Here is an 18,542-nt window from a genome sequence, read left to right on the forward strand (position 1 = left end):
AAGTACATGACACAGTGCGTGTGTCTCACACACCGGAAGTGATCCTGTGTGTATTACATATGATGATATCACACAGTACACGACACACAGTGTGCCTGTGTGTATCACACACCGAAGTCACCCTGTCTGTATAACATATGTTATCACACAGTACATGACACACAGTGTGTGTATGTGTGTCACACACCGGAAGTGGCCCTGTCTCTGGCTGCTCGGCGGTTTGGCGCCGGTGGAGGGAGTCCTTCGTGCGGCGGCACTTCCGGTCGGCATTTTGTTCTGAGAGGGAGAAGCGAATCCCGATCCCCGGAGTGCCGCTCACCGCCCCCCTCCCCCTCCTCGGCAGCCTCCTCCCTCATCCCCCGTGCTCCCCACTCCCGGTGCGGGGGGAGACACCATCTCCTCAGCACATCCCACTCCCGGGGCCTGCTCTCCCCTCCCTCCGCTGTGTTTGTGCGGGTCATTCCCCGGGGGCATCTTGGCTGGGGGGGCCCCGGCTCGGTGAGGATTTCCCCCCCTTGTCCCCGGCAGGGGGGGCAGGCCAGGGGCGGCGGGGGGGAAGGAGGAGGGATCGGCTCCTTCCCCGCTCCCCCTTCCTACATGTCCGCCGCACTGAGGCGGAAGAAGCGGCCCGCCGGATTATCTCTCGCTTGGTGTGTGTGACCGTTTCTCCTTCTCACCCCCCCCCCCCAGGGGGTGGAGGTGGTGGGGTGCAGGACTGTGTGAGGAAGCCGCACGGAGCCGGAGGCCGCGGATACATCCCGCCGCTCAGGTAACTACCCCACAGGCTGCGTGCGCAGGCCCCAGGGCCGGAGGGTGGCTGGCGGGAGGAGGGGGTCCTCGGTGTGCGCGCGGATCCCAGGCCTCTCCCCTGGGCCGGAGGGGGACTGGCGGGTGGGGAGAAGGGGGGCTGGCGGCGGGTGGAGAGGAGGTCTCGGTGTGTGCGCGGGTCGCAGGCCTCTCCCCGGGGCCGGAGGGAGTGGGGAGGGGATAGAGGGGCTGGCGGGTGGGGAGGAGGAGGGGGCCTTGGTGTGTGCGCGGATCGCAGGCCTCGGTAAAGCAGCGCACACCCGGATTACAGGAGGGCTGCGGGGGCGGCGGTGACAGGGCCGCGGCCTGGAGATGGCCAACGGAGCCGGGGACTCGAGTACTAAGATGCGGCCCCCGGGGGGGGGAGGGTGGGTCATGCTTGGCCGGTCCTGTTTTTTTTTTTTTTTGTCCAGGTTTCAAATTTAGAGCCAGGGGCTGCTGTGACACTAACAGTGAGAGGGATCCCCCATCTGGGTCCGTGGGGACAGGCTCGGTGGCATTTTATTCACGGGGCCATGTGTTCGAGTGGAAACTACAGTGTGATGAGGGCAAGTTGTAAAGTGCAGCACTTTGGTACGGGTTGCTCTAGCTCATGTTTTAGTGTATTGTGTGTATATATACATAAATACATATATAGATGTGTGTAGTAAAAGGGTCAGAGGACAAAAGTATGTCCTGAAACATTTTGGGCCTTTTAAAATCCCGGTGATCCCCTGGCTGCAGATTACCATTGGACAGATTTAGCCAATCCTATTGTAATCCCCTGAAGGGATCACGAATGAAATGCCCGTAGGCATTGGTGGTTTACATACAGGTCCAAGTGTGCCCTGCTTGTGGTGAGGGGCAGGGTGCCCCATATAATGGGGGTGGAGGATTAAGACAGCCCGGAATGTCAGTGGGTGGGATTGTCCAAATCAAGGAGGAGTCTTTGCTCATAAACATGGGTTACACCGTACACGCAAAGCCACCCATTCCCCCCTCCCCCCCCCCCCATTGAATTGTGCTCGCTGGGGAGCAGATAATGGTATGTAGTGTGGACATGTGCAGTTATCGTGCATGACCCCCCCCCCCCTTGTGTTTCTTTAAACCTGATCCCAATGAAATGAATGCGCTCCAAACCGTACATGTTTCCAACTAGCATTCAAGTATTATAGACATGGTGCATATAACATACAAACTGACAAGTGTCCCAAGGGCTATGCATGTGGGGTTACCTTTCCTGAAGCCCCCCAACCCCCTATATATTCTTTTTACTCCTGGCATATGGGATTTGCTTGCGTCACATTGCACATCATTGTTGGTGTTTTTGGAGCTGTATGTGTAGGTGCACACAAAAAAAAGCCTCACCCATAGTGAGTAGAGAACTTGTTTTCTCGCCAGGGGATCCACGTTTAGTTTGGTTTTATAATCCCCATTGGTGAGCAGAGGCGGCAATACAGCTCCCTGCGGCAGCCAATGGGTTAAACATGGTAAACAAAAGGCTCCATAATGAAAACCCGTCTGTGCTTATCTCGGGAGTAGGGATTCCTGCTGTAATGGGGTTTGTGTACGGGTGGAAACAATATGAAGTATTTGCACCGCGTCTGTTAAATGACTTCCCAGCCCTTGTTATTGTCTCTGGGGAGAGGCCTTATTTGGTTACAACTTTAGCCAGTATTGTTTCGTATTAGAAAACGGTTCAATGATGTGGCACGTTGTATCGGTCTGAAAGTGTTTTGCAACAAGGAAGCGATTTAAAGGACATTCTCCAAATTTGATTAGGCAGAGGGGTTATCCCTTAACTGGCGCTGAGACTTCTCTTCCTGCATTGGAAATGGCTGGGAGTGTATGTTATGATTAGCAGTTGTACAAAGTCGACTTGATGTTGACGTTCTTTGGGGCAGGACATCTTGTCATTGTGTGGTATCTTGTGTGCCGTTGTTTATTACACACAATTGTGTTCCCAAATATTTGCGCCTTAGAAATGAATGCAAATATTGTGTACTCACCGAGCGTTATGTGAGGTCTTGCAGCCCCCTTGAACTGGGGGGTCCCTCCCTTCACGTGTAATAGTGCGGCTGGCAGTGGGTTTTAGTTGGCTTGGCAGTGAAGCTGTTAAGTAGCTTATGTGTGATCTGATTGCCCATCCATGTTTCCATCTTTCTTTGGTATGCTGGGTTATAAAACCAGCCAGTGTGCGTAATCTTTGAAGTGTTATTGCGGGTTGTGAACGTATAAACTATCCCGGTGTTTCGCACTTCCTCTTAGGAAAGGTGCCAACCAGACAGCGCTTTTACAGGACTTACTACTACCACCCGGACCGCGGGGGTAAAGTGCAGTCTCACTTATACCATTCTTTGTCACATGTTTTATTATGATTATATAACCACGGCGGTGCTTCTGCAGCTGGCATGGGGTGGCAGATGGTCGCTAGAGAAGCACATGCAACTCACCGTGTGTGTAATGTGGTGTTGTTTGAATGTGTAATCAGTGAGGTGTGTCTCTTACGGCCGGGGACAAAGTGGATCAGATACTCCAGCCTATATTCCTTTCAGAAGGTGCCTTTCCTTTAAACTGCAGGGAAATCCGTATCTAGCGTGGAGGTGGCAGACATTGTTTGCCAATCAGAGTCCTCATCCAGACTGATTTCGAAATAATCCCCGCCCCGCACATTTTTGTTGTGTTCTAGTTAATGCTTCAACTAAAACAGACCATGCAGCCCCCTCTCCCCGAGCCGCCGCTTCACTATCACACGAGATGCGGCGCCGGGGAAGTGTGCGAGTCCTGTGATATTGCTTATGAATATAGTTTGTTTGTCTTGTGGAGAAGGCAATATGTGTGTAGGCTGATCCTCCCTCCCCCTGAACCCGGCCTCCATGTCTGGGTCTCCTCCCTCGCACTAATCTTGCCTTGTCTTTTGTGCTGCAGCTCCCAGCCGGGGTTGCCGGGACCTAAATATGCACCGATCTGCACTCCCCCCATGTTGCAAACAAAAATAGCAGATCTTTCACCCCCTTCGTCACTGGAAGGGGGGGGGGGGGGGGCGGGTGTGTGCGCTGTAGACTTCCTCCTTCCGGCGACGAAGGGGTTATTGTCATTGGTCACACACCCGTCCCTAGATCTCCTCTGCCCCCCCCTCTTTCTCACATCAGGTCCTGGCTTAGCTCCAAGTGTACGAAAACAGGGGAGAGAGAGAGAGGAGGAGAGAAGAAGCCATGGGAAAGAATCAACCACCCGCCCCCTTTTTATTTCCCCTCCCTTCTCTCTCTCTCCAACTCGGTGGTGGTGTCATCATCAGGAAGCGACACGGGGCTGTGATGTGTCCTGTGATGGGAGGAAGGTTTGTTCCCCTTGCTGTTGCGATCATGAGATCATCGCCTAGTTGAACCGATTTCATCTGACCACAAGCCCTCCCTTTAGCACCCGTTTAACGCCGATTAGACATTGAGACCAAAGCATTCAGTGGTTCTGTAGTAGCAATCTATCCCACCCCCACGGGTACCCATGCAGTTGATTTTGGGGCATGTAACTTTTATATTATTACTTTTTTTTTTTCCCCACTGATTTTTTTTCTGGCAGGTCAGTTAAAGATTTTCATAAGCGGCAATGTTTTTATGTATAGTCTTGCATTTGCCTTTGTTCTTGTTTCTATAGTATAAATAGGCATATTGTACTATTTGAGTAGCTGCTCAGATTGAACAGTGTCAAAATAAATCAGCTGGCATGTAAACTTTGAAACATTAATGGCTTTTACTTCAGTTGTACAAAAGAATATTAACACATTGTTTTGGTTTTATCGCCAAAATGCATTACAAGTAAAACACGGTATATATATATATATATATATATATATATACATACATACATACCTACATACATGTAGAGGTATCAGTACCGTGTTAGCCGAGCTTCAATAATCAAAAAATAAATAGATGATACCGTTCTGTGGCTAACGAAATGCTTTTATTTGTGCGAGCTTTCGAGATACTGATCTATTCTTCCGGCGATGTTACAATGAATGAAGCAAAAGGTATACTTAAAAACAGTGTTTTTAAGTATACCTTTTGCTTCATTCATTGTAACATCGCCGGAAGAAGAGATCAGTGTATCTCGAAAGCTCGCACAAATAAAAGCATTTTGTTAGCCACAGAACGGTATCATCTATTTATTTTTTGATTTTATATATATATATATGTGTGTGTGTTAATGTTGACATTGGCTAGCAGTTTTGGTGTTTTTAAAAAGAGCCTGATCAGTTTTCAGGCACTAGTGAGTGCTGAAATCACCTCCATGAAATGTTCAAACAGTGAAGCTCATGGAAACACGGTGCAGTTTTGTAATGGAAATGATGTAAAGTCCAGAGTCTTTTGGAAAGATTAACTTTTTTTTTTTAACCCTATTGCATCTAATGTGCCTACAAATAGTTTTGTAATGCGTTGCAGGCCACTCGCAGTAAAGTTTTAATGTTTCGTGTGATGGGCTGGGTGTATACATTGTTTTTCATATACGATCATTACTCTGTAGCCATGTATTTGCGCACCTATTTTTTTTTATCACGTCTTTTGGTTATTAGTATTTACATATTAAATGTACTTGAATGTTATGTATTTCTACAGATACATTCCTTCAAAAATAATTTTGCAATGAACGTAGGAATATGTACTTTTTTTTTTAACTTTAAAGATGTGAATATGTATGTAACATAAATTGAATAATACACTTCAAACTTTTATTTGGCCTCCAAGGCCAACTTCCGATCAGTCATATATTTGGATGGGAAGAAGACAGCAGTAAAATGATATAAATGTAATCTGTCATATGGTAGCCACACCGATCACTGATGCAATTGGAGCAAAATGCCTCAATACATTAATGGTAACAGGTTACTTAGTAGATGAGGTTGAAAAAGGGTGTACGTTCATCAAGTTCAACCTATACTAAATTTAGACTACAGATACTTTATCCTATATTATAGGCTAAAGCAGTAAAATTCCGGGCATTACTGAAATCCCTGCTCTCTGATTGGTTAGAATTTCGGGCATTATTCATTCAGTAATGCCCGGAATTTTTGCCAACTCGCATCAAAGCAGAGTTGCAGGGGCTCACGTTGAGAAAAAAACCGGCAAGTTTAAAACTTAACTACAGCACCTCCGCTCCTCTCCTCACTGAGCACACTGAACACAGCAACACAAGCAGCCTCTCTTGATCCAGATTGATTGATCTGGAGGAAGGCAAACAAACCCCCCCCCCCCAGTGAAATATCATCTAATGATATCAAATAAGGGGCAAAATAAATTACTTCCTAACTCCGAATATTAGCAATCAGATTACTCCCTGGATTAACATCCTTCCCATGTTTTAGTTATCCCCGTATACTTTTTCCTTTCTAAATTGTATGGCATCCTTTTTTAAAGCAGCAGTGCGCAAAGTCTGGTGTGCTCCCCACTTGATTTTTTTTTGGCGGGGGGAGGGGGGGGGCGGTTGCAGAGGCCCTGTGCCCTTCCCTGAGACGTTTAAATTAAATGCTGGGGGATCGCGTGAGGCCTCTGCAACTCACCTACCGGGATTCAGAAGAGTTGCTGTGACGCGGCGTCAAATGAAGCCGTGGAGTGACGTCACACAGCCATCTCCATGGCAACGGGGACACATGACCACGCAGCGTCATATTACGCTGCCAAATACGTTAAAGGGGTGCGAGAGTGAGGGGGAGCAGGCAGGGGGGCACAGCTCCAAAAGTTTGCGCTCCCTTGCTCTAATGCTCTAAGTGCTGGAGATACACAGTATTTGTTGGTATTGTGTTTAAGGATTTGGCGGTCCTTTTTTTTTCTCCTGACACCCTTTTAATAACTATAGTCTAATAAAAACAAATCAACTTGTTGCTTTTCGAAGTTGTGGAAACTCAACACACAAAACAAAAATGTTTTGTAAATTGCCTTTTGCATGTGATATGTCTTTAGAAACTTGTTTATCTGTGGTATTCATCCAATATTTGCATACACCTGGGCTGTTGAACACGTTGTGACCAATTTGGTATGTTTATAATAATGTTTGTCTCAGAATGCAAAATGTGTGAACTGTTCTGTTAGTAGAAATATTCACGAACTAGCTGAGAGACCCGGCGTTGCCCGGGAGTCACACTGTCCCCCCCCTCCCCCACACACATACACACACTGTGTGTCCCCCCTCCCCCACACACACACTGTCCCCCCTCCCCCACACACACACTGCCCCCCCTACCCCACACACACACTGTCCCCCCCTCCCCCACACACACACTGTCCCCCCCCCACACACACACTGTCCCCCCCCACACACACACTGTCCCCCCCTCCCCCCCCCCACACACTGTCCCTCCCCCACACACACTGTCCCTCCCCACACACACACTGTCCCTCCCCACACACACACTGTCCCTCCCCCACACACACACTGTCCCTCCCCCACACACACTGTCCCTCCCCCACACACACTGTCCCTCCCCACACACACACTGTCCCTCCCCCACACACACACTGTCCCTCCCCCACACACACACTGTCCCTCCCCCACACACACACTGTTCCCCCCTCCCCCCTCACACACACACACACACTGTCCCCCCTCACACACACACACTGTCCCCCCTCCCCCACACACTGCCCCCCCTCCCCCCCACACACACACTGTCCCTCCTCCCCCACACACACACTGTCCCTCCTCCCCCACACACACACTGTCCCTCCCCCCCACACACACACAAAGCCCCCTCACCTCTGCCAGGACTCACAGCACCGCTCCTCTCTCCCGCGCTCCTCCGATTGTTGCGCGCCTGGCCCTTCTCTGCTCTCCCTCCTCCCGTCCGGGGAGCGCTGCGCACGCGCCCCCTCTCTGCACCTGTGAGTGCGAGCCGCCGGGAAACGTGCAGCAGGGAAGGTGCAGGGCCTGTCCGTGTGACGGGGGAGAGTGACGGCCACCGGGAGGGGAGAAGGTGCGGGGCCTGTCCGGGGGGGGGGGTAGGTGAGCTGCGGTCCGGGTGACGGGGGAGAGTGACGGCCACCGGGAGGGGGGAAGGTGAGCTGCAAGGGGGCCTGAAGCAGTGGTGTGAGTGTGTGAAGCCAATGAGAGGTGTGCGGGGGCGGGCCAAGGGGGCCTGAAGCAGTGGTGTGAGTGTGTGAGGCCAATGAGAGGTGTGCAGGGCGGGCGGGCCAAGGGACCAATGAGATTGCCGCTAGGGACTGAACACACCAGGGAAACATACATACATACAATGCTATAGTAAGATATGTCAGTGTATTTTGTTCTGTATATACAATCACATGTCCGTGGAAAAGTTATAATCCGCACACTCCCCCAGGTACTTAGACATATCTCATTTTATCCCAGTGTCTGGATCCCGCATTCATCTGAGATACGTATCCACTCTAATGTTGCAAGAGAAGTGTTCCAAGCTTTGGTTCTTGGCTCATTAAAAAACATTGCTAATTACATTGTAACTTAGTCTCTACTGCACAACGCTGCTATGTGGCATTTACTTTATTGGGAGCTTCTGTGCTATGGTTCCCCGATTGGTGCTGTCGAATTTAAATGTATAATCACAATTGTTCTTTAAGAGTAGTGTAATGGATGGTGTCGGCTTGTGTGCATGGGAGCAGTTGACTCGGACATTTACATGTACTGTATGTTAAATTAGTGGCAGCAGATAAGCATGCTGCTGTCATTATCCCTTAACCATTCACTGCATTACAATGCATTACATGGACCCCTCTGGCAGCAAAAGGGAATATACACCTGCCCACAAATCCATAATATGCTTATTTAGAGGACTGTGTTTGCAAGTAATTTCCAGTGAAGAAGAAGAATCAGGCACATGGTCTTAATCATCAATGAAAAGGGGGGTTTATTGTGCAAGTAATTTCCCTCAGTATTGTAGAGAGAGGTGTTTTTTAGATGATGCCTCTATATAATATAGATATTTGTATTTATTTTTCTGCATTATCAGGATGCAGAATCAACTGTGTGAAGGCAATGTGTAAAAAAGATGAAGAGGTGGTACTTCATCATATCCACAGCGAACTTAAATACAGTGTTAAACAACCAGGAACTCTGACACTTACACTTGTAATAGGCATTATAGAGTTTCCGATTTGTTCCGGGGAATCAGCGCAACTCCAAATAAGAAACAGAGAAAAGCAAGATAGTGAAGCTTGTTCTAGCAACTCTATAGAGATTAACTGGTGAGATATGCACTTGCGTGTAAGCGCCCGCACACAGGCGCCGCTCCCAAATAGATACAGATGAGTTCCGAAACCTTTGTTCTTTTAAAAAGTCCAAGTCCTCTATTTGGGAGCGGAGGAGTAAAAAGAAACGTTTGCGTGCCTGGGTGCAGGCGCTTACACGTAAGTAAAACAAATATACTTAGCAGCACGCTCCTAGAGGGCACCACGATTAAGGTGTGAATAATGTATTTAGCCAATCCACCTGCAGCTGCTTATTGAGCAGCTTGTGGGAGACCAGTCCCTCCTTTTTCAAGTTCTATAATCTCCCAGTAAGGTACCTGTAAATTCACTTTTCACTCTACTTGCTTACTGTTAAGTAGCTTCACTGGTATATACCAGTTTTTCACTGCACAAAGTTTCACAAGCTTATGCTTAGTATATTAACCCCTTCAGGGTATATTTCACAGAACTTTTGTATGCATTTAGCGTAGGGACCTGCTATTGAGACTTTCCTTGACGTTGGTTAGCAGGCTTGGCATTATTTGATCAAAGGATGTAACCAAAAGTCTCCTTTGTCTGACAGATTTAGTTGACACTATGTATATTTATTTTCCCTTTTATTGCTATCCCAATGGGAGAAGCGCAGGGATTCACTTTCTGTGTTTTTTTTTTTACTTACACGTAAGTGCATATCTCACCAGTTAATCTCTATAGAGTTGCTAGAACAAGCTTCACCATCTTGCTTTGCTCTGTTTCTTATTTTGAGGTGCGCTGATTCCCCATAACAAATCTTTACCCTAAGGCTACGACCCCAGTGCCCGTGCTGCACGCATGTCTGCCAGGCTGGCGGCGCGTACAGCCGAATTCCCCGGTCTGCAGGGGGAGGGACGGGGGCGCAGCCATGATGTCACCCGGAAGGTTCGTCCTCATTGGCTGAACCGCTGGGGGGCGTGGCCCAGCGCTCTGTCGCTATGTTTGATCTCAATTTTCCAGTCTCCTGGAAAAGCGCACGGCGCGGCGGCCGCCCTCGCAGCGGGCCCGGCCCCATTGCGGAGCGGCTCTTGTGGGACCAAGCCTTTGAACTGGGAACAGTTCTTTCTTCAAGCAGCACCCCATCACTAGTTTATTTAGTTTAGACATCATTATTCTGAGTGCTTCTTTATTGTGTTATATTATAGAGTTGTCGTAAAAGGATACAAATACCCTTATCTGTAAGGGCAGGGGGTAGTTGGCCTGAAGTTTAAAAATAGGGTAGAGAAACTGAAGTATTTTTGTGCTAGTGGGCTGTCCTATCAATGTCATTTTTATACGACTGGGATAAGTAGATTTTTGGAAATGTAAAATGTTTGCATATTAAAGGAGCAGCTTTCTCCCCCCCTGCCTATCTTCATCTTATTTTTATTTATTTTTAACCTAGATATGAAGTGTTAATTTCAGCTTTCTGTCCTCCCTTGCCCCCCTGTTTCCTGAGGTACATACTGGGGAAGATGCCACCGGTAGAATCCCCAATAAGGCCAATAAGGAAGCTGCAATGTCATCCGTCGCAGCCTCCCATTGGCCAAGGCGACGCAGGGCTTTAATCAACCAGGAAGTAACTGGCAGCACCTTCCGGGGTAGGTTTCTCAGTAACCAGGGTGTCCTCAAAGCTGAAATAAACACGATGCAGCTCTTGGGACTGCCAGCTTATTGGGAGAGAGACTAAACCCTCTGGGGGCCCCAAGAAGTTTCCACTATGTCAGGGGTGCGCAAACTTTGTCTGCGCTCCCCTGCCTGCTCCCCCCATCCCCCCGCCCCTGCTCAGGCTATGGCACTTTAGCGCGGCGTCCTCTTCGGCACTCAAGGGGTTAATTGTTGGTTGTAGATGGGCTGACCTGTCAGTTGCTTGTTGACATAGTAAGACAATGAAATGCAAACAGTTGGAGTGTTTTGCTTTTATATTTTTTAATATGTATATTTTTTTTACATATATAACAAGATAGGGGTATGCTGGGCAGCTTCATCTGTACGAAGGTGCATAGCAGCACTTAAACGTTGATATAATATCACTTTATCAAAGGCTGAGTTGCCAGTAGCACAATAGACAACCCACTGAGCTGGTAGCACCTAAATATACTGGCATCCTTTAATGCTCACTAGGAGTGTGTTCTCACACCAGTGTGGCTGCCTTTTTGTGTTTTCAGCACACACGGCATAGCTGTATATCTGGTCTTTTGTATGACCACCCAATCGGTTTATCAATCAGTAAGTTAATAAACCCATTTTCTTGCTGTATGAGCAAGAAACTCCTTTTTAGCACATTGTGATCCAGGTTAATGATAGGAAAGTGTTCAAATTCCTTCGGACTGAATAAAAACTGAAAGTAAGTGCACCATTTCTACAGCTTTGTGCTCTAAATTAGTGTTGATAGATAAAATTTGTGTTAGTTAAATGGCAAGATCCTTAATTGGCAGTACAGTACAGTGAAATTGCATCCATTGTATGACCGACAAGCTCAGTCTGAAGTATTTTTAAAGAGGCAGTCCCTCCTAGGACCAAAATGAACTAATGCCAGTGTCATATTTAAGGAGTTAAATCTAAGTGATTTGTGTTTTTTTTTTTTTTAATTTTTTATATAAACAAGAGAAAAAAAAAGGCCCAATGCTACATTCAATATGACAAATTTAATACATTAGTATGCATTTTATCTATATTCTCTCTTCATAATTATGGGTAATTTAGTTCAATACGTTGACCAAAATATTTAAAGCCTACAACGATGTCATGGTAAACTCATTTCAGTACGTCCTGCACTACTAGGACCTACAGAAATGGGGTTACTGTGACGTGGTTGTAGGCTTAATTTATTTTGGCCAAAGTATTGGGGATTTTTTTGGCCGGTTGGTTTTGTTGTATACATTGGGACGTGCGCACGCACACACACACGTTTGAGTTTTAACTTTGCTAAGACGGTGTATATATTTTTCTAACCACAATGACCTCTATTACTATTTAAAAAAACAAATATAAGTTACTTTGTGAACATTGTTAGGTGAGACTTTAAGGGGGGGGGGGTTAGATTTCCTCTGAGTGCTCCTTTTTGTGTTATGTTCCTATGTCGCCCGCACACTGACCCACTACCCTAACCAGTAATAAAATGTATCTCAGAAGCGGCCCGCGGAGGGGCTTCCAGCGGCACATTGGCTGCGAAGCGGTGGTGACCAAATCTCCCATGCTGAAGCAGGACACCTGATTGCCAACTCCACCATTCAGGGCGTCCAAGGGATTCAGCTTGTCATTTGTTTCCAAAAAAGCAAGTAGCCAAACCTGTTCTATTAGCATGGCTAGAAATGTTTAGGGGCGGAGTGGGTATAGAAATAGAAACACTCCACTGGTCTTCAGTACATTTATTGCACAAGGATCAATGTTTCGGACCGAAGCATTGATCCTTGTGCAATAAATGTATTGCCCATGTAGACCAGTGGAGTGTTTCTATTCCTATGACACGGGTGGTTCTGCTTCCAGCAGGATTATTGTTGCTGTGCCCAATGTTGCATTTTTGTAATGTGGTACCGTGAGGGCACCTGGATTACTATTAGGAGCGGAATGGAGTATTTGGACGCGGCCGCCTCGCCACGACCATCAGGTGCCGCTGGAACCCCGCCGCCGGTTGCTTCTAAGCGAAGTTTTATTACTGGTTAGGGGGGTCATTTAAGGTGTTTTAGGGGTTAGGTTATGGGGTTAATTTTAAGGGCTTTTAGCGTTGGGGTAGGGAGTTGGTTTTAGGGTACGGGCTTAACGTAGTGTGTCTTTAAGATGAGGGTTTAGGATAGGGGGTTTAGGAACATGCCTTAGTAGCGAAGCGCCGGCCATTTGGTTGTGAAGAAACGGCCGGGACCTAATGTCCTGGACCGGTTTAGGGGAGCGAATTAGCCTGTTACCTTTTCACAAAAGGTGGTTTTCTGGCCGGCTACGTGGGACTGCACCTTTAAGGCCTGGGACCCGCTGCGCCTGGCGGCACGGGCGGCCACACGAGCGTTCCCCACCAGCAGGGGAATCCTCCCGAGCCGGTCCTGGTCCCCCCTGGCTGCACAGCTCACTACACGCTGTGACGCGTCAGCCGCTAGGGGATTCAAGAGAATTGTAATCCCTAGCGTCGACGCGTCACGTGGTGTGGCTGTGAGCCAATGAGGAGGGGAGGCTTCGGGAGGAAGGGAGGCTTCGGGGAGCGGGGAGGAGTGTGGAGGGAAAGCAGCGTGAGTGCCTGTCTGTGTGTGTGTATGTGTGTGCCTGAGTGCGTGAGTGCTTACCTGTGTGTAGGTGTGTGTGTAGGTGTATGAGTGCCTGCCTGCGCGTGCGTGTGTGTGTGCATGAGTGTGTGCATGAGTGTGTGCATGAGTGTGTGCATGAGTGTGTGCATGAGTGTGTGCATGAGTGTCAGCGTGTGAGCCCGCAGCATCTCCCGAGCCCGAGGAGGGGGGGGGTAACGGGTCCCTCCGCTTAAACCATGCCCCCACTCCAGCCCCGGCTCCCGCTCCCTACAGACCGCATATCGCGGTCTGTGTCTGTCAGCGCCCCGCCTGTCTGCAGTAAGGGCGCGCTGACTGAGGGAGCGGGGCCTTAGCCTAAGTGACATGGAACTCTGTTAGGGGAACTAAAGCAGAGTAAAAGTTTGATTCTTCTAAAATGTTTTAGCATGAATTAAGTAGAAGTAAAAGAGGCAGAACTATCAAAAGCTTTTCTTAAAATATCAATTTGGTCCAAATAAAAAAAAAGGTATCACCTAATACTGATGTACTCATTTAGTCTGCAAAATGTTTTAGGTAATTGTCTTTTACAGAGAGAATGTTAATTGACATGTTTTATTAGGTTGTGTTTTCATTACTTGCAGAACTTTAAGGTCAGACAACTAACAGATGCAGCAGATGTTAGTGCTGCCATTAACATGATGCATCGTGTTGACGCTATTATGCTCTTTAACAGTAGCTATTAAAATCAATTGTTAAGATAGCGTAAGCATTTTTTTACTCGTTATTTTGTGCGTAATGTTAACATTGAATACATCGGTGTAAGCTCCACAGACAAATACTGCCCAAACCCCCTTCCAGATATTTAGCCAACTTGGTTATTGATGAGAACAGAGCGATAACTTGGCACGGTGCTAATTTATACAATTAGTGTTTGTCTAAAAATATATTCCCACTTAGTGCAAGTTTCTATATTGGAGAATCAATGAAGCAAAAATAATTTGGTGTATAATATCGTCTCTACAATTTTTAGCAGTTATTGAACGGTAAAATGTTTAATTGCAGTCTTTGGGGCCTAGAGTTTGAGAATAGTACAATAACTAATATTTAATGTTCAAAAGGTGTACATTTGTAGGGACTGAGACCTCTCGATGGAAAGGGGGCAGCAGGGATTTACGTTTGCAGCGATCAGTAATAAAGCCGTTTTTAGACAATAACAATAGTCTGCTTTTGTATGCCCCTAAGTGTTCTGCACCTATCGAAAATGAATATATTGAAGCTTAGTATAAAATGAATGGTAAGACATATTGAGATCAATTTCAGTATAAATAAACACTATTGAACCTTGCAAATATTTGTTGCTATAAAAGATCTATTCTTGCCCTTTCCAACATTGTTTTTTATGTTTTAAATCTGATACTCTGTTCAGGAGAAATACGATTTAGAAATGTTAGATGTATGGGAGGTTAAAAATTGAGATTTCTCCAGATTCCAGGGCAACAGAGAGACTGCTCGTTGTAACCTCATACATTAGAAATTCGGAACCACATTATTTGTAACACCCCAAAAAACCCCAGGACAAGCTCAGGAGGCAAGGTTAGCACTAACCGTATAAGGCTGGGGCCATAGTGCCGCAGACCGGGAGGAGGCGCACGTTCTGCAAGAAATCAGTTGAAACTGATTTCTTGGCGCGACAGTGAGGGTGAACCAGCTCTGTAACGCCCCCCCCACGGCCGTCCACCATGACCAGGGAAAGCACCCGCTTAAAGCGGGTCACTTCACAGCCTCCGCGAAGGCACCATGGCCCCAGCCTAAGGCTTCGTCCATAGTGGAACGTGCTAGCTTCTGCGCTCTCAGGCGTCGCGCTTGCAAAACATACTTGTTTGTATTGCAAAGCGCACGTGCTAGCGCGCGCACTATGCACTACTACATTGCTGTCATAGTGTTTGTTTCGGCACTATGTAGCTCGCGCCGTAGCCTGCACTATGGACGAAGCCTATGTTAAACTTGCACATGCTTCTGGAGGGGGTTGCTGCTGCAACAACCACATACTTATGGCCTCTCTGAAAAACAAAGGTGTTCATTTAGTCCAGACCTGCACAACTCCAGTCCTCGAGGGCCGCAAACAGGCCAGGTTTTCAGGATATCTCTACTTCAGCACAGCTGGCTCAATTAGTGGCTCAGTCATACTGAGCCACTAATTGAGCCAGCTGTGCTGAAGTAGGGATATCCTGAAAACCTGGCCTGTTTGCGGCCCTCAAGGACTGGAGTTGTGCAGGCCTGATTTAGTCATTATCTGTATGCAGATAAGGGTCTAGGCACTACAGTGCACTGGAAGATCTCCAACAGGGAAGTAAACCATTAAAGTACAGCTCACATTTAAATTGCTATTTAGAAGCCCAGGGATTTTCTGTACTTTCTTTTTTTAAATATATTGGTTAAAGCTGTGCAATATTTTTTTTATATATATCTTCAGTCCTTGTTGATTTACTGCTGCATGAAGACCTTCCCAATGATCCTCCAGGCACGGTGGTTACAAGGCTCTCTTCTGCACGTTGTCCGAACACATTTTTATAATTTAATCGTCGCATCTTACTTTTGGTCGGGGTCTTGGTCTTTTTGATATCCCTCGGGATCCAGTTGAGCACCATCTTTGTCTAACAATGGTCATTTCTTCTTGCGATATGATGTAAATATATAGTAGCTTAATATGCAGTTGGACGTGTTTTACATTTTTACTACGTTGTCCCAATCTTATGTAACGGTGTTTCTGAACCGGCCTGACCCACCCAATCTCACATTGGCCCCTGTGGTCTAACCGGTCCCCATTACAGTGTGGTAGTGTCTGGTGGTGCACCTGTTGGCAACAGGACTCCTGAGTCTCCCGCATGATGGTGTGTGGGGAGGACCCATCCAGACAGGCAGCTGAGGTAGTGTGCTGAGTCCTACCTAGTTCAGGTGCAGCGCCTCCACCTCATCAGGGTCCCTTCGGTCACTTGGGGATGGTCCTGGTGAAGAACTCCTCGGTGGTGCTCCTCTCTGTACATTCACTCCACACACGTACACGAGAGGTTGTTCGAATAAGAGCATCTTTATTGATTGAGGTGGGCTAGCTGCCCCACGCAGTAGAATCTCTAGCCACTCATCTTGAGTCAATGCTTCCCTTTGAAAGGTGAGCTCTCCTTTAATAGGGATTCCCTATCCCAGCCGGGATATCTCTACCCTGTGCCAGGTCCCTGGACACAGTCTCCTTGCAGCTACTATAACATAACCAGTAACTCAGACTAGGATTGAAATTTGAACTCCTCCTCCTCTTAGCTGACTTGTACTAGAACTACTTTTTGACACAGTGCTGTGCCTTATGTACACTCTGGAAGCTGACACACCTCTGACATCACTAACCATGGAGTCAGAGCATGTGACCACTCCCATCCATACACAGGGCACCCCACCAGGGTGTGAGGGCAAACCTCCATAATTACTGCTGGCATGCCCACAATTTACCAGGCCTTACTTTCAGCAGGAGAGATGACTGTAGCCATTTTACATGACCGCTACACTTACATTTATTAAACAGGGTTGCTTGCATTTGGGTATTTGATCTATGTAGTGGTTTATTGAAGATTGGGGTGAAAACTACTGAGCAGAATATAGAATGCACCATTGCAGTAAAACTATTAGTGTCCTCTTGGATGGCTCTTACTCCTTTTCTAATCTGTTTGACAATGGTTATAATGTGAACACCTATTTTCTTGGCGACCACAGTAACTGGTTCTGACATCTGCAGACATTTGTGAAATTTGTAACTTTTTGACGACAGAACTGAATGTTAAAAAAAAAAAAAAAAGAAAGTTTGTGGAATCAGGATAGTAACACTAACTGCGTAGTGATCCTAGAAGTTTGTGTTGTCTTTCTGTATTTACCTCATATAGTGTGCACAGAATGAAGAAAGGCTGAAAGTTACCTCATCATTGTGACTGATCTAGTGTGCTTCATTGTTCTGTATGGTGCAACATCTGGGACATATATTGTGATATACTACATCAACATTGCTATTAAGTACTATGAAAATGCCTATTCGGAGTTTAAGTAGGATGTGTTGTCTTATCTGTGGCAGCAATGTTACAAGCTACATATGTAGTAATATGATATAAGTCCGTGTTTCTGGGAATAACTTTATTTATTTATTTTTTCATTTTACTTTTAGTACAACAGTTTTTGGTGTTTGGAAATTGTGCTTATATGTCCTTTAAATGATGTAATGTTCAGTATGATGTAATGTTCAGTACGATGTAATGTTCAGTACGATGTAATGTTCAGTACGATGTAATGTTCAGTACGATGTAATGTTCAGTACGATGTAATGTTCAGTACGATGTAATGTTCAGTACGATGTAAAAAGGAGCTGCAGATGGTGGTATGTTAAATAGGTTATGACTTGGGGATATTTACCCTAAAACACCTACAAGTATTTAAAATAATTTTTGGAAAGGTATCTTTTTGAAACCTTTTTGTAGACTCTGTAATCTGAACTTGTTTTATCGGTCTCCTTATTCTTTGACCTTGTGATCTTGGGGTGCAGAAAAAGATGGGTCATGAATAAAGTTTTTAGAAAAGACTTATATACCCTCACTAATTTTTAATTTGCTAAATATATATATATATATATATATATATACACACACACACACACACACACACACACACACACACACACACACTGCCCTAAATTGTTTGATATGCTCGGGGGGGGGGGGGGGGTTGTATTTTATAAATCTATAAGAAAAGAAAAAAAGCCTTGGAAATAAGTGTCCTGTCCTTACCCTAACTTGAGGAGACACGAAATCCAGGGGGAAGAAACAAACAAACAAAAAACAGATCTAAGTGCAATGGGAATATGATAATATGATTAGATGGATTCTTTGAGTCTTGGCTCTTGAAGAATGGCTACTTACAAGATGTAAGAATAATAAAAGCGGTGTTGACAGTCAGTGGTAGATGTATAAGTGTGGCATTCAGGCCGGTTCAGGTACTCAGATGGATGTGTCCCAAGTAAAAGAGAGAGAACAGGCTTGCATAGCGCAGATCAACCAAGGTATAAAAAAACTTTTATCTACGTAAAAAAAATGCACTCACAATAAATTGAATAAAAACGGGCATGTCACACAATATAAGTGTACAGGAGGATATCATCAGCCAGCTGGCTCACCATCCCAAGACACTCCGTCCTCCTCCGTCGCTGCCTCCGCTCTGACGAAGCCGACGTGAGAACGTAGCGAAAAGCGTTGAGTGGGAGTCTTGTCAATGGAGCAGTCTGGAGAGGAGTCACTGAAGGTCC

At 46.4% G+C, this 18,542-nt stretch overlaps 1 protein-coding gene across 3 annotated transcripts in view; it reads left to right on the forward strand.

Annotated features, from left to right (window-relative positions):
- The first annotated feature begins 206 nt into the window (after positions 1–206).
- NIPBL (NIPBL cohesin loading factor) overlaps positions 207–18,542 on the forward strand; it is a 158,684-nt gene continuing 140,348 nt past the window's right edge. For 2 of the 3 annotated variants that reach the window (XM_075588338.1, XM_075588356.1), the window contains exon 1: positions 207–769. The gene's annotated coding sequence lies outside the window, so the exon portion shown is untranslated. Of the gene's footprint in view, positions 770–1,220; positions 1,381–18,542 lie in introns of those variants that run through there. The other variant, XM_075588348.1, reaches the window with a different exon arrangement.

This window comes from Ascaphus truei, chromosome 1, assembly GCF_040206685.1.
Source record: "Ascaphus truei isolate aAscTru1 chromosome 1, aAscTru1.hap1, whole genome shotgun sequence".
Taxonomy (NCBI): Eukaryota; Metazoa; Chordata; class Amphibia; order Anura; family Ascaphidae; genus Ascaphus; species Ascaphus truei.